The sequence below is a fragment of the Solanum verrucosum genome, unplaced genomic scaffold (genome assembly GCF_900185275.1).
Source record: "Solanum verrucosum unplaced genomic scaffold, falcon-dt-bn FXZP01000281.1, whole genome shotgun sequence".
In the NCBI taxonomy this organism is placed as follows: Eukaryota; Viridiplantae; Streptophyta; class Magnoliopsida; order Solanales; family Solanaceae; genus Solanum; species Solanum verrucosum.
In genome coordinates, this window is record NW_026020554.1 from 1,310,609 (window position 1) to 1,325,915 (window position 15,307).

General features: G+C 27.9%; 1 protein-coding gene across 1 annotated transcript in view; it reads left to right on the forward strand.

Annotated features, from left to right (window-relative positions):
* Nucleotides 1–15,307, forward strand: part of LOC125810175 (serine/arginine-rich splicing factor RS31-like) — a 108,767-nt gene that overhangs the window by 511 nt on the left and 92,949 nt on the right. The window lies entirely within an intron of this gene.

The following is a 15,307-nucleotide window of genomic DNA, read 5'->3' on the forward strand; positions in this document are numbered from 1 at the left end:
ATTTGAATCTGGACAGACCCCTTGCTTGGGTAAAAGGATTGGATCCTTCCATACAGTCATTTAATTATTTAAGAATTTATATGTATTTCGATTCGAAATTATTCGGTTTCGGATGTTAACAAGCTAGATTGAAGATGACCGCGCGGACTACCGCCCGTCTTCGGAGATCCTGTCTCGTTGGTATCAGAGCTTTAGATATATTATTATTATTATTATTATTATTATTATTATTATTATTATCTATACTTCAAAATATTACGTATCTTATCAGTAATTAAGAGTTTCCTACCATATATTGAGAAAGATACACCTAGATACATGTATTTTTGCTACCAATTTTACCAATAGGGAAAGAGGCGAGCAAGATTGGGGGGGCGGGGGGCGGGGGGGGCGGGGGGGGGCGGGGTGCGGGGTGGGCGGGGGGCGAATGAGATTTGTTATGTATCCCGGATACACGTGGATCACACTATATACACACTAGATACATGTATATGTATGTATCTGGTGTGATTCACATGTATATGACATACACGATACATATGAAAGCGGCAAGGGAGGTGAGGGAGGCGAGATTCGTTATGTATACCAGATACATGCGATTCCACTTGGATACAATGCATTTAGAACAAATTACACCTAATTTTGACCCATGTATCCCGAGATACATGTATCTAAACGTATTTGAAAGCACCAAAATTTAGTAAGATACATAATATTGCAAACTAAAGTGTATCTAAGTAATTAACTCCTAAAATAGTGAGATTTATGCAAGTTTCCCTTTTCTTTTCTTTTTTTACTTAATCATCAATTATTATAAGTGAATTTATGAGGTATTGAAAGGCCATGAGCGCCCGACCAAAAAAATAAGGGAAACTTACATAAATTCCATACATTTGGGGGTTAATTACATCTTATTCTGAAAGTTTCCACAATTACAAGAATTGGTTGTCCAATACATTGCAAATGTTACATTACTTAATGGGAGGGATATATCCGAGAGAGGATAGGGATGTATCCGAGTGGGGATGAATGTATCCTAAATAGGAGAGATGTATCCGAAAGGGGATAAGGATTTATCCGAGAGAGAATTTTTGTAATATTTTTAAAATGATAGAATTTTTTTAAAAATCATGATATTTTTAGTTGCATATTTATGTAATTTCCAAAAAATAAGGCCATAAGAAGAGCACAATTGGTATGGGCCCAAATGTAAAACTTTAAGGCCTAATTATACATATATTCCTATCATATCTACTAATTCTTTATATAGTGAGATTTGTTATGTATCCCGGATACACGTGGATTACACTATATACACCCTATATACATGTATATGTATGTATCTGGTGTGATTCACATGTATATGACATACACGATACATATGAAAGTGGAAAGGGAGATGAGGGAGGCGAGCGAGATTCGTTATGTATACAAGATACATGCGATTCAACTTGGATATAATGTATTTAGAACAAATTACACTTAATTTTGACCCATGTATCCCGAGATACATGTATCTAAACGTATTTGAAAGCACCAAAATTTAGTAAGATACATAATATTGCAAACTAAAGTGTATCTAAGTAATTAATAACTCCTAAAATAGTGAGATTTATGCAGGTTTCCCTTTTTTTTTTTTACTCAATCATCAATTATTATAAGTGAATTTATGAGGTATTGAAAGGCCATGAGCGCCCGACCAAAAAAAAAGGGAAACTTACATAAATTTCATACATTTGGGGCTAATTACATCCTATTCTGAAAGTTTCCACAATTACAAGAATTGATTGTCCAATACATTGCAAATGTTACATTACTTAATGGGAGGGATGTATCCGAGAGAGGATAGAGATGTATCCGAGAGGGGATGGATGTATCCTAAATAGGAGAGATGTATCTGAGAGGGGATATGGATGTATCCGAGAGGGAATTTTTGTAATTTTTTTAAATGATAGAAAATTCTAGAGATTATGATATTTTCAGTTGCATATTTATGTAATTTCCAAAAAATAAGGCCATGAGAAGAGCATAATTGGTATGGGCCCAAATGTAAAACTTTAAGGCCTAATTATACATATATTCCTATCATATCTGCTAATTCTTTATATAGATTGATATATTCATATCGTCTAATTGATAATTTCATACAAATTTCAAGATAGATATACCTAGATAAATGTATTTTTGCTTCTAGATACATTCTAAAATATAGATACTATACATAAGGAGAAAGACGAACGAGCGAGTGAGAGAGGTGAGCAAGCTGATAGATGGTAGGCGAGCGAGAGAGTCCATTTATCTCATATACAGACGAATCCCACTAGATACATGAATATGAGATATCATATACAATCTAGAATACAAATACGTCGGGAATGAGGTGAGAGAGATAGGAGAGAGGCAAGTGAGATTGGATAGAGGCAAGTGAGAGAGTCAGCATATCCCAAATACATGTGAATCTACTTGAGTACAATGTATTTGAAACAATTTACACCTAATTTTGACTCCATATAACTGAGAAACATGTATCTAGACACACCAAATACACATATCTAGGAACCAAAATTTGACATGAATAGTAATTTTAAAAACTCATGAGAAGACACGTATATATATATATATATATATATCTTTTGTTAATATTCTTTATTTCTATCTCCGTTCCAATGTTAATTGAAATTTTTATGTTGCACTTAGTGCCGGCGAAATGAGCTCATATTTTGGTAACCCGCCCAACCCACTCATATTTTAATGGGTTGGGTGAGTGACTTTTTACATGGGTAAAATATGGGTTGATACCCATATTCAACTCATAAAAATATGGGTAAACTATGGGTAAAATATGGATTTGCCAAATGGGTTAAGCTTCTAACTTTTATTTACTCAAAATTCATGATATCACTAAAAAAAATTGTAACTTCTCTTCCTTTTTATGTTCTTCTATAGAACTAATTATTTTTCTCTATAATTAAAAATGTGAAGTCTTTGGCCCTCCAAAAATATATATTTTAAATGTACATTTCTTTTGTTAATTATAATTATATTTTTTTATTTGTTTAATTTTATATTGGATAATAAATAATAGTGTAAAATAACCAAATCATGTATTAGTATTGACATTGCTTAAGCTTAAGGTGCATTAAGCATGTTTTAGTCCTAAAATGCAACTATTCCTTTACTTTGAAATCAAAAATATTTTCCCCTTGTTATTACATAAATTTATTTTATATTGAAAAGTTAGGATTTTTTATTTTTTTTACTTTTATGATACAATAAAACTAAATGAAGCATTTTCAACATTTTTCATCTAAAAAAGACTAAAATATTTTCTCCATGTTGAATTCTTAAGTATAGTACTATTTACTCATGAAAATATAGATAAATATGGGTAAATTAGTATTTTACTCAATCCATTTGTTACCCAATCAATGTTTACCCATATCAAATATAGGCGGGTTGAATTATTACCCATTTTATGTTGACTAATTAGTGGTGGGCATGATACAATATTGAAAAAAATGGTTCAGTAATTCGGCATGCGGTTTTTAAAAAGTACAAAGTACATAAATCTCATATATTTGGGGCTAATTACATCCTATTCCAAAAGTTTTCGCAATCATAGAACTTTTAGATTTTTCATTGCTCTCGTATACATTCTTTGGTTATCCGATACATTGCAAATGATACATTACTTAATGGAAAGATGTATTCGAGAGGGGAAATGGATGTATCCAAGAGGAAATTTTTGTAATTTTTTTAAATTGAGGGAATTTTAGAGATTGTGATATCTAGGGGTGTACATGACCGGGTTGGCTGGGGTTTTTCAAATATCAAACCAAACCATTTGTGTCGAATTTTTAAATCTATAAACCAAACCAATAAAACTCGGGTTTTTCAACCTCGGGTTTTTTCGGATTTTTCAAATTTTTGGGTTTTTTTGAGTTTTTCCGGTAAAGTATTCATACAAACATATAATTTACTTGTACTTCAAATATTTCTTTAGTCTTACCAAAATACAACTATCTAAGGTGTTTGTTAAGAAAATAACACAAACTATGATGTGTAATGACACTAAAATATCCAACAAAAAAATAATAATAATGAAATCACGTAAAACAAATATTGCAAATTAACAAGTCATAATGAAAATGATCATAATTTAAAAGTACTAAATCATGCTAAAATAAGCTTAATAAGTATTAGTTACATGACTAAATATTAAAGGAAATTAAAATTAGATTATGTATTTGAATTGTCTAAACCAATGTAAAATCAAAGAACAAATATTCAATATTATTTAAAAATTATATCAAAATAAATATTTTTATGTATAAAATAAAATTTTAAAATTATATATGTAATGTCGGCTTGGTTTGGTCTCGGGTTGGTTTTTTTTAGTTAAAACCAAATCAACCCAAATATAGTCGGGTTTTTTTCCCAATACCAAACCAAGTCAAACCAACCACTAGTCGGGTTTTTTTTCTCGGTTTGACTCGGTTTGCGGTTTGGTTTGGTTTTCGGTTCGATTTTGTACACTCCTAGTGATATCTTAAGTTGTGTATTTATGTAATGTTTCGTTTTAAAAATACAATATACCATTATCATATCAAATTAATTCAGTATGATATTTTAAAGTTTGATTTTGATATTTACGGTACAGTAAATCGATTATCGTAATTTTATCATGTTTAACATACATATATTCGTATAATAAAGAATTATGACTTTGACTTTTCAAGAAACATCTCATTTATATCATACTAATAGCTTACATATGTAAAACAATTTAAATAAAGTACAAACAGTTCTCTTTGTTAATCAATCACCCAAAAGAATAATTAAATTAAACTAGAGTAATCAAAATTTCAACATCTAAATACTAAATTACTATTTATATATTTACTAATATTTTATATATATACATATATATATGAATTTCATATGTAACTATATACTTTAGTACAATATCGATATATCATTATTATTTTTTATAAATACCAAGTACCTAACCTTTTTAAAATGCATACCAAACATCATAATATTCAAACTGCGGTGTTAAAAAATTAATTTTAATATGATATTCGGTATTCTATCATATCATACACACCTCTAGTTATAATGTATATATTTTGTATAAATAATGTATATGAATATATATAAGTCCTTGATGCACAATTATACATCATATATACAATATCAATACATTATATATACATGCAGCCATTTTAATTGAAATTTTGTTTGCTTGTACAATTACATAAGAAGCACTAATCTAATATATAAACCCAAAGAGATTATTAATTTACGTCCTGAATTAGGTTCCACAATTAATTTTTCTGTGATTTTTGAATTCGATTAAACTAAATGTTCTTGTGTGAAAAAACTTCTGCACTATCAATTCAATTTAACCATGTATATAATTAATACTTTATTTACGAAGTAACTATATCGAGCTTGTTCTAAAAATTTGAAATAAGTCAATTGTATTAAACTCTTATAATATAATTTTTAATAGTCTAGCTTTCAGTCGACTGTCAATTTTGTTAAGTCGATTACACCAGCAGATTAAAAGATTAGATGATACACAACATAAAAGAATTAAAACACACTAGATATAAAATTTCTTTTACTGATTAGGATTATCAATATGGTGCCTAATTCAATTTCCTTGGATTACAAGGGTTTCATTGAAGCTTTGAATATATCTTTGATTATATGGATAGTATTGATGTAAGCTGCAGAGAGTTCCTTAGTCCTCTAAAGGTAATTTTTAATTTTTATCGAATTCAGCTAATTATTACTGTTAATTATAATTAATAATACATATTGTAAAACACCAAATGCTTAATATCCATTTTTGATGTTTTCAAAATTAAACTAATTGCAATTTTCCCTTTTGTTCATATTATTTTCCTAAATATTCATAAAGACGCCACAATAAGGTACTCTGGATGCTAACAAAATAAAAAGGAGAAATTCTAATATATAAAGCTCATGGATATATTAATTTTGCTAATACACTCTATCAAATGACAATATCAAACTAATACTAAATTATAAGTACTTAGCATAAAAATGAACAAAATTATTTTTATAATTTTTTTTATCTTATGAAAAAAGAATTAATAAGTGACGGGTTGAAAACAAAATAAATTCTATGAGGGCTAGGTTGGGTCAGAGTCTTCACAAGTTTGCCACACAATCACCCTGCCCCGCCACATTATTATTCCTACAAATCTCTCAAGGTCTCAGAGTCAGAATCTTGGCCTTGGTTTCATCAGGTTAGGTCTTGAGCAGGGGCGGCTTAACGTAATTTGAGGCCTAAAACAAAATTTTAATTGAGGCCTAAAATTTATATAAATATCAAATATAGTTGTTTATTTTTTAAAACTTTTTAAGTGCATATTATTACTTGATATCTTTTCTTAAAATGATTTTTTTTAATATCATTTTTAATTATTAATTTTAAGTAATATTTTACCAATTGAACATTGAAAAATATTCTTTTACTGAGGCAATCATTATATAAATTGTTAACATAATACTATAAGTAATAAGTTGACAAATTTTACATAACGATAAGAATTAGAACCTAAAATCTGATACAAAAAATTGATAACTTGGTATAACCCTACTTTAATATGTTTATGTAATACTTGAATATTTAAGAAGAAACAAACAAAAGAAAAATTGTAAGTCACTTTGTTGAATTTTTTCGACAATTAATTTATTTTTTTGATAGTGTATTACTCTAACTTATCAAAAAAATTTAAAAAGAAAGTGCAAAAGAATTTTAAAAAGATAAATAATATGAGTGTTAGCGAAGAGAATGTAAACATACAAAATAATGTTTTCTTAATTTCTTCTATTTGATTGGCGTTAAAAATAATAAAATAATATATATTTGTTTAAAATTATACTTTTTAGGCAAAAATAATTATTTTTTAATTAAAAAAATTAACACATAATTTTTTTCTTGATGAAAATTTGAGGCCCCCAATTTTTGGGGCCTAAGGCATGTGCCTTAAATTTTTCAAGCAAGAGCCGGCCCTGGTCTTGAGATCAGGGTTGGATCTCGGGCTGACAACCGAGATGGCGGGCTCGATCTCATCTCGATTGGGGTTAAGGTTATGTTTTCGGATCGATTTGGATAGGGATATGAATTCATGTCTGGAGTCATAATATTTGCTAAATTAAGTTTTAATGATTTTGAAATAATATTTTTCCATTATTAATCAATTAAAAAATTAAATTAAGAAAATATTTAATTTCTTTGAAAAAAGAAGAAGGAAAACAACGTCCTTCAAACTGAACACACCCAAAATCCTTTTGTAATCAAATTTATGGTCAACCCATGAAAGGTGTCACGCTAGGTTCTGTCATTTTGTAGGTAACACTATTTTTATAGATATAATAATAAATAATTGTAGACAGAAATTAACCACTTTCTTGTAAGTGTTTTCCACCAAGGCCTTATTTTCATCTTCCATTTGTATATATAGATAATAATATCTAATCATTGACTTTTAAATTTCTAGTAAATATTTTGATTCCGCCATTCATATATACTAGATTTGTATTAGTGTAGATTGTCTATATCATATTTTTAAAGGTGTGTTTTTTTCAAAACTTTACTGAACGTGAGAGATGTTGTGTACTGATTATTTTGTTTAGTTAATGAGTTGACTAGTCTGTCTAAGAGACCAAAATTCATATTTTATAAAGGGAAAAGGGTCAAATATGCCCCTAAACTATTCGAAAAGGTCTAAATATACCCCTCGTTTAAAGTTTAGCTCACTCGTGCCCTCGCCGTCCAACTTTTTTTCATATTTTTCCTTTTTTTTTATTAGTCAATTACTCATTTTCGGGATTTACCGAAAAAAAATAAAAATTTTAAAAAAATTGTTGAAAACGGGTCGGGTAGTTTATTTAAAGGGGGGCGGGGGAGGTATATCTAGACCTTTTCGAATAGTTTAGGGGTATATTTGACCCTTTTCCAATGCCACGTGATAATGTAAAAATGACGTGGCAATTCCATTTGGCGTTTAACGCCCATAAGGGCATATCTAGACGAAAAGTTGGACGGCGAGGGCACAAGTGAGCCAAACTTTAAACGAGGGGTATATCTAGACCTTTTCGAATAGTTTAGGAGCATATTTGACTCTTTTCCCTTTTATAAATAATAGTTTTTGGTCAACGTACACTAACACATGATTTTTTTTTTATAGATTATCAAACTAAAGATAATAACTAAATATTTTGTTCTTGTTGTTAGGCATTCACTAAAAACACAAATTAGATCACAGTGGACTTAAAAGGTTTTGCACTTTATAGGTGCACCAAACTTTCCGCTTCCTTTGTCTTTTTTATTTTAATCAATTTAATATATTTAATATATATGAATTTCTTTTTTGTTTTTATTTCGAAGGTTAGTATGTAGTTGAGATTTAACTCGCTTTCCATAGGATTTAGCTTGGTAGGAGCCTTGGACATTGTGATTTGTGTTTGTCATAGTATTAGTTTTACATATGTTTTTTTTAGTTATTGTATTATTTCACTGTTGCTAATATTTCTTTTCTTTGAACGGTTTGTGTTGCTTTCCTTATTAATTGACATATTTTTTTGATAGTCCTATTTTTTTTTTATAGGATGTATAACTAATATCTCACATTTGGTGGTACTAGTGATACATAAGATTTAATATCATGTGATTAATTTATATAAAGATAACAGAACCTTGGTGGTACTAGAAATACATAAGATTTAATATCATGTGATTAATTTATATAAAGATAACAGAACCTTCAAATAATTTTAATCATTTTATATATTTATTTTCCTCATTTTATGTTTTATATTGTACTAGTAAATTTATTAAATAAATTAGCTTATAAATTTTATTTTTTAGAGAGTTATTTTTTGCTAAATTAATTCAATAAAAATTAATACAATATTTGAAGTTGTTTAACATTTACAAATAAAAAAGACAAATATTCACGACGAATGTGAAATCAAATGAACAAGTTCGTTTTCTCATTAAGCAATACAATATATATATGCCAATTTCCCAATGTTGGTAACCTCTACACACAAGTGCAGATGATGAGAAATGTGCATATAGAAATCCAAAATGTTTGTTATGTGTGCTAAAGTTAATACTTATTAAAATATAGATTTACATTATGTGTAAATACATATAATTTATTTGATTTTACTATCGTTTATCGTCTTTTCGATTTTAAGGTAGATGATCTATCTATTTTAAATTTATTAAGATAATAATTATTTATCCTCAAATAATTCAAGTGAAAAAATAGCAAAGATATGACAATAAAATTGTTCTTCTCATAACTAGTTAGAAGGTCAAGAAAAATAATTTTGGAAACACATGCCGTGAAAGGTTTATGTGTTATTAGGAATTAGAGTTTATAATTCCTTAGATTACATATGTTCGTAATCGATTATTGTAAGGCTCATTGAAATCTAGCGAAGTTGAAAGTAAATCTTGTAGAGGTACAAACTTCAAATGGAAGAAACTAATTTCATTAAAACTTGTGTTTATTTTCAGATCTTTTACTTAATTTGGAAGTTTTGACCATAAACATTTTCAAATAAATTGTAATTTGCTATGAAACTAATTGACCCAACAGTTCTTTTATGGATACAATAGAGTTTAATAGAAAGTGTATTTCTGTTAAACTCTATTTTATTTATCGACGTATAAAAGTTAAACAAACCACAAGTTCGTTTTTTTTCATTATAACAAAAATAACTTTTAGCGGTAATAAATAGACACATTAATAAAGAGTGCTAAAGTCTTTACCGACATTAGTGAAGTGTCATTAAATCCAGTGTCTCTAAAGACTTTAGGGACATATACAAAGAGTGCTAATTACCGCTAAAAATACATATTTAGCGGCAATTGAGCTATTAACATTAATTAATTACCGTTAAAGATCATTTTTAATTTAGCGTTTGTATTTAAATAAATTTTAAAATATTTATATATTTTAATTCTATAAAGTATCTTTTGTCAATGTCCAGTTGATCTTTTCTTATTGTTATTGTAGTACTAGCTAGGCATTGTATAGAAATAGAACAACTATTTTATAAATTCATTTCCTACTGAAAAATAAAGAATATAGTAAATTACTGAGAAGGAGACCAGATTGATTAAATTTTAAAAATTGTATTAAGTACCAATCATAAAAGGGAAGGACCACTAAATATAACAATCAAGTACCTAATAACATTTTTTTAAAAAGCAGCTTCAATTATTAAACAATATCTAGTAAATTTTCCCCAATTCCTTAGCAGGAAAATAGTTGAAAAAAATAAAAATGGCATTGAAAGGTATGAATTATTGCTAACACAATTGAAACAGTCTTTGGTTGTAAAATTATTTTAATTAACAATGATAATGACCAATTTAGCAATAAATTAATCATGAGAGAAGAGGAATATCTACCATAAAAATTCTTGGATTTGAAAGTTAAAAATATTATTAGCCTGAAATTCTGGTTGTGTCTCTCTCAACATGAAATCCAATATCTTTTCCTACATATGTTGAGTCTGCTTTAATTTTTAATATTTCAATGTTTTCTTGGAATGAGTTAGTATTTGGAGTATTCTAACCTCATTTATTTGCATTTAATAAAGATATTAATCTAAGTTGTTCAAATTTCAATTTTTAAGTTTTTTTTTTCTTTTTAGATTTGAATCTTAATTATTAAGTGTGTTAGTTTTCTTTATTTTATAATAGCTAATGAATCTGAATAATTAAGATTTGTAACAGTTTTTTAATTAAAAAATTTAGCGTATCTGAGCCATTTTATCAAGGGTAAACAACACAAAGTCTTCTAATTTAGATGTTAATTATCTCTCTTCATGTGAGTTTGCAATATTATCAATTATACCATAAATCGCATCTCAGATATACATTCAGATACATGTATCTTGGATACATATTAATCAGATACATATAATTAAATGTATCTAAATAAGAAATGTAACTGAAAGACATAAATTAAGAGGAAAGCACGCATATAACAACTTTTAAGTATTTGCCATATCACAACTCCTAAAAAAATTATTATTTTTGTATATATGATATGTTCATTCTATGTATCTGAATTGTTCTTATATGTATTTGATATAGTCTCTTTTTTACATCTGATATATGCTTAATGATTAGATGCATCTGATATGTTATTTTATATATCTGAATTGTTCATCTATGGTTATGATGTAACTTCTTTTACACGTATTATATGATATGTACTTAATAACCATTCAATACTTATTTTTAGCACCTATTCAGTTGTCCCATGAAAACTTTGCAAAAATCCTATGTATTTGATCAATCACACATACTGAAAAAATTATTGCAAATAATAAATAGATTGACATTGACCATAAAATATGATTAATCAAAACATATTTTTCTTCAAATGATAACAATTTGTTTTGCCATGTACCAACTCTCGTCATTATGTTCTTAATCAATTCTACAAAATGAGATTTATCTTTTCTTTAGTCTTAGTATCATTTAGAAATTTATTCAAAGATTTCTTTGAGAATAGTCATTCATACCACTCAATCTACTTTCACCTCTAATCGCCGATGCCCATTATTATCGCAATCATAGCCAATCGTTATTCACAATTGTAATAATTAGAGTCGATCACTATCATTACTAACCAGCATTTATAATCATTTTCATTAACCACTATTATCACAACCACAAATGGTCATCAGTATACCACTGAGCATCATCATCATTCGTCAACACCATTAGCTATCATATCAACTACAATTATAAGTCTCTATCACTAATTGACACCATGAACCACCAACATCTATCACTTGTCAGAAATCACTAGCTACTATCCATAACCAACACAATCAAGCAATAGCATCCCTAATTGACACTCACAACCATCACTGCTAGGCATCACCAGCACCGATAATTATGTTATTTTAAATTGACTTAGTATTTACAAAATAATTTTATTTGCACATTTAAATACTGAGAAAACAAACCGTCTTAATTATTTAATAGTGAAAATATACAAAAAATATTGGTATTCAACAAGTCCAACACTAAGGCCGCAAACTCCCTTTTCCTTGAAACGTAATTAAGGCTGCTAATGAGCTAAGCGCTAACGAAGCTACAGTGCCACTATAGACTTTCCCACTAAACATCCTTTTCATAAATCTCAAACTTTATAGTCTCTTCATTGTTAATATTTTTTTATTCCAAAATCATAGGAATAAACAATCCTTTTAACAAAAGTTTTCATTATTTTGAAATCTATACATGTGGTTTTGACGTGTTGAGAGTGTTATACAAAAAAAATATTAGTTCGTACTATCTTACATCATTGTTCATCTTAAAACTAAAGATATTCAACCTAGGCAATAAATGATATTTCTTATATAATCAAGATACGTATTTTAACTTCACTATAAATTTAACTATATCATTTTTCGAATAAACATATATAATGTTTATCTTTTAAATAACTTAGTAATGTAAAAGAAAAAACACATTGTGTGCGCGTAAAAAGATCATAACAAAACAAGAATTAAATTTAGATATAAGAGATATGAAAAGGTCATTTTTTTCTATTTATGTTATAAGTAGCCTAGTGATATTAGTTCATGACTGGTTTGCTATTTGTTAACCGAAAATCAATAACAAATATCTAATGTGTTTGGTTATTGATTTAAAGTGTCTACAAATCGAAAATCAATAAATCAAATTGATAATATTCAAACGAACCAATCAATAAACATCCGTACCATTTATAGTTGTCAACAATATATTTTGAAAATGGATAAGTTAGTGTGTGTGTTTGGTACATAGAAAAAATATTTTTCATTTTTTTCATTTTCAATTGGTCAGAATTTTTAGAAAATATTTTTCTAAAAAAACAAGTTTTTTAAAAATAGGGATAAGGCATAAATATCCTCCTAGACCATGACCGAAATTCCAGAGGCACACCTTAACTAGACTAAGATCTTATTACACTCTTAAAATAATTTTAAATTTTATGCACCTTTTTGTGATCAGGGTATAAGATGAATAGAGATTTGTTACATATCCAAATAAGATAATACATGCTCTTGCCACATAACAATGTGACGCAAAAGATTATATCATGGCATTGACCTCCACAACAACTATTTTAATTAATTATGAAATTAAGTTAACTAACATTGCTGTTGTTTTTTTCAGTAACTAACATTACTGTTCATTAGCCTAAAATTTTGAAAGAAAAATACTTCTCAATTTCCTTTCATGTTCTTTTATATTTAGTCTAAGGTCTCATTTGTTTTCATTAAGATTAAAGACGTCTGAATTTGAATGCGTATCTAAATATTAAGATGTCAAAATTTAAATGCACATCTGAATATTAAGATGTAGTTTCTAGGTCTGAACACTGAATCATTAAAAAATTTTGTTTTCAATATCTGAATGTGCATAATTTATCTTTTTTTTTTTAAAATTAGGAATTAAACACTATATCAGTAAAAATTATAATCCAAAATCAAGATAACTTCTTCCAAAAAATTGTTTCAAGAATAAGATTATAATCCACCCGTCCCCCCCCCCCCCCCGCAAAAAAAAAAAAACCGATTTGTTTGTCTTCTCAAACAATTTTTTTCACAAGAAATAGTGATAACTCCTTCCAAAGAAGTTTTGACAGCAAACGAATTGTGACAAGAAGAGTTCTTCACAAATATCAATTCCTCCAAGAATATTGTATATATAAATAATATTAAATAAATACTTGTAAAAGATTATGAAAACTTACTTATTCAAAAGAAAAAATGGTATATAGTTGGAAAATGATGGGAAGAAACTTGAAACTTTGTAAAAGAAGAGAAGCGAGCTAGAAGAATTTTTATTTGAAATAGACTTATTATTTTAATAGAGTCTGAATGGTATTATGACTTTGTTATAGATCTGATTCATTTAGACCCATTAAGAGGCTTTTTAAAAGGGAAATTTTTCAAAATGTCAATATTTTAGCATTTAATAGGACCCCTTAGTAGGGGTGTGCACTATTTGGATTAAATCGAAAAATCAAATCGAATTCTAATTTGGATTGCTTTTTTAGATTTTTGGTTTGGTTTTGAAGTTATAATTTACTTTGTTTGATTTTTTGGTTTGGTTTCGGATTTAGAAAAATGAAAATCGAAAAAATCGAATTATATAGAATTAAGTTGGAGTTAACCACTTTTGTCCTTTTTTAGTTATTTTTATTATGGTTTAGTTTATTTTTTATGTTAGGACATCTATAATTGATATACTTTTAAGTATTGTGTTTTATGTTTTACTTGTGATTTATAGTAAAAAGTATATTTAAGAAATTCACACACACACACACACACACATATATATATATAATTTTTTTCAAATTGCAAATATAACTTTGTTATGTTTCTAATTATTTACATAACCGATTAACCGAACCGAAAAAACCCAAACAAAAAGAGAAAAACCAAACCAAACCAAATTTATTTTGGTTCGGATTGGGTTACACTTCTTCAAAACCAAAAACCAAAAAATCTAAACCGAATAGTATAAAACCAAACCGAAAAATCGAATGCACACCCCTACCCCTTAGCCACACTTTCAATATTTATTAAAAATGTCAATATTTTAGTTTGTTATGTATCTAATTCACATTGTTTTTATTTGTTCTAATTGTAAGAATACAATTACTTAAAAATAGAAAGGAGAAATTTAGGGGAGAGATTATTTTTAAAAAGGAACAGATCACTTAAAATACTCATCAGTTACAAATTCAATATTTTATAAAAGAAACATATCACTTAATATCTCCCATCTTTATAAACAAAAATCCCCAAAAAACCAAATCCTCTGTCTTCTTCATCATTCTCGCATGAATTTGGCGGCGGCAGCAATGGAAAATCAAAAGGTTAAGCTAATGTGTAGCTATGGTGGAAAAAATCATCTTCGTCCTCACGATCATCAACTATCCTATATTGGCGGCGAATGCGATACCAAAATTCTCTTTGTTGAAGTGAATTCAATTAAATTTGTGTTTTTTTCTGTTTGACAAGAAGATTTTGAAAACGAGATAATTTCGTTGACAAACAACTTTGGAAAAGGAATTTCCAACTGGAACTTCGATATAATTAGTGAAATACAATTGATCAAGTATTCGTTAACTGTTGAATCATTAATTTATTTGGAAGTTTTGACATGAACGTTTTTTGATTTTCTTGGGTAATTATTAAAATTTTTAGATGACGAGGCAGAGTTTTACAAATT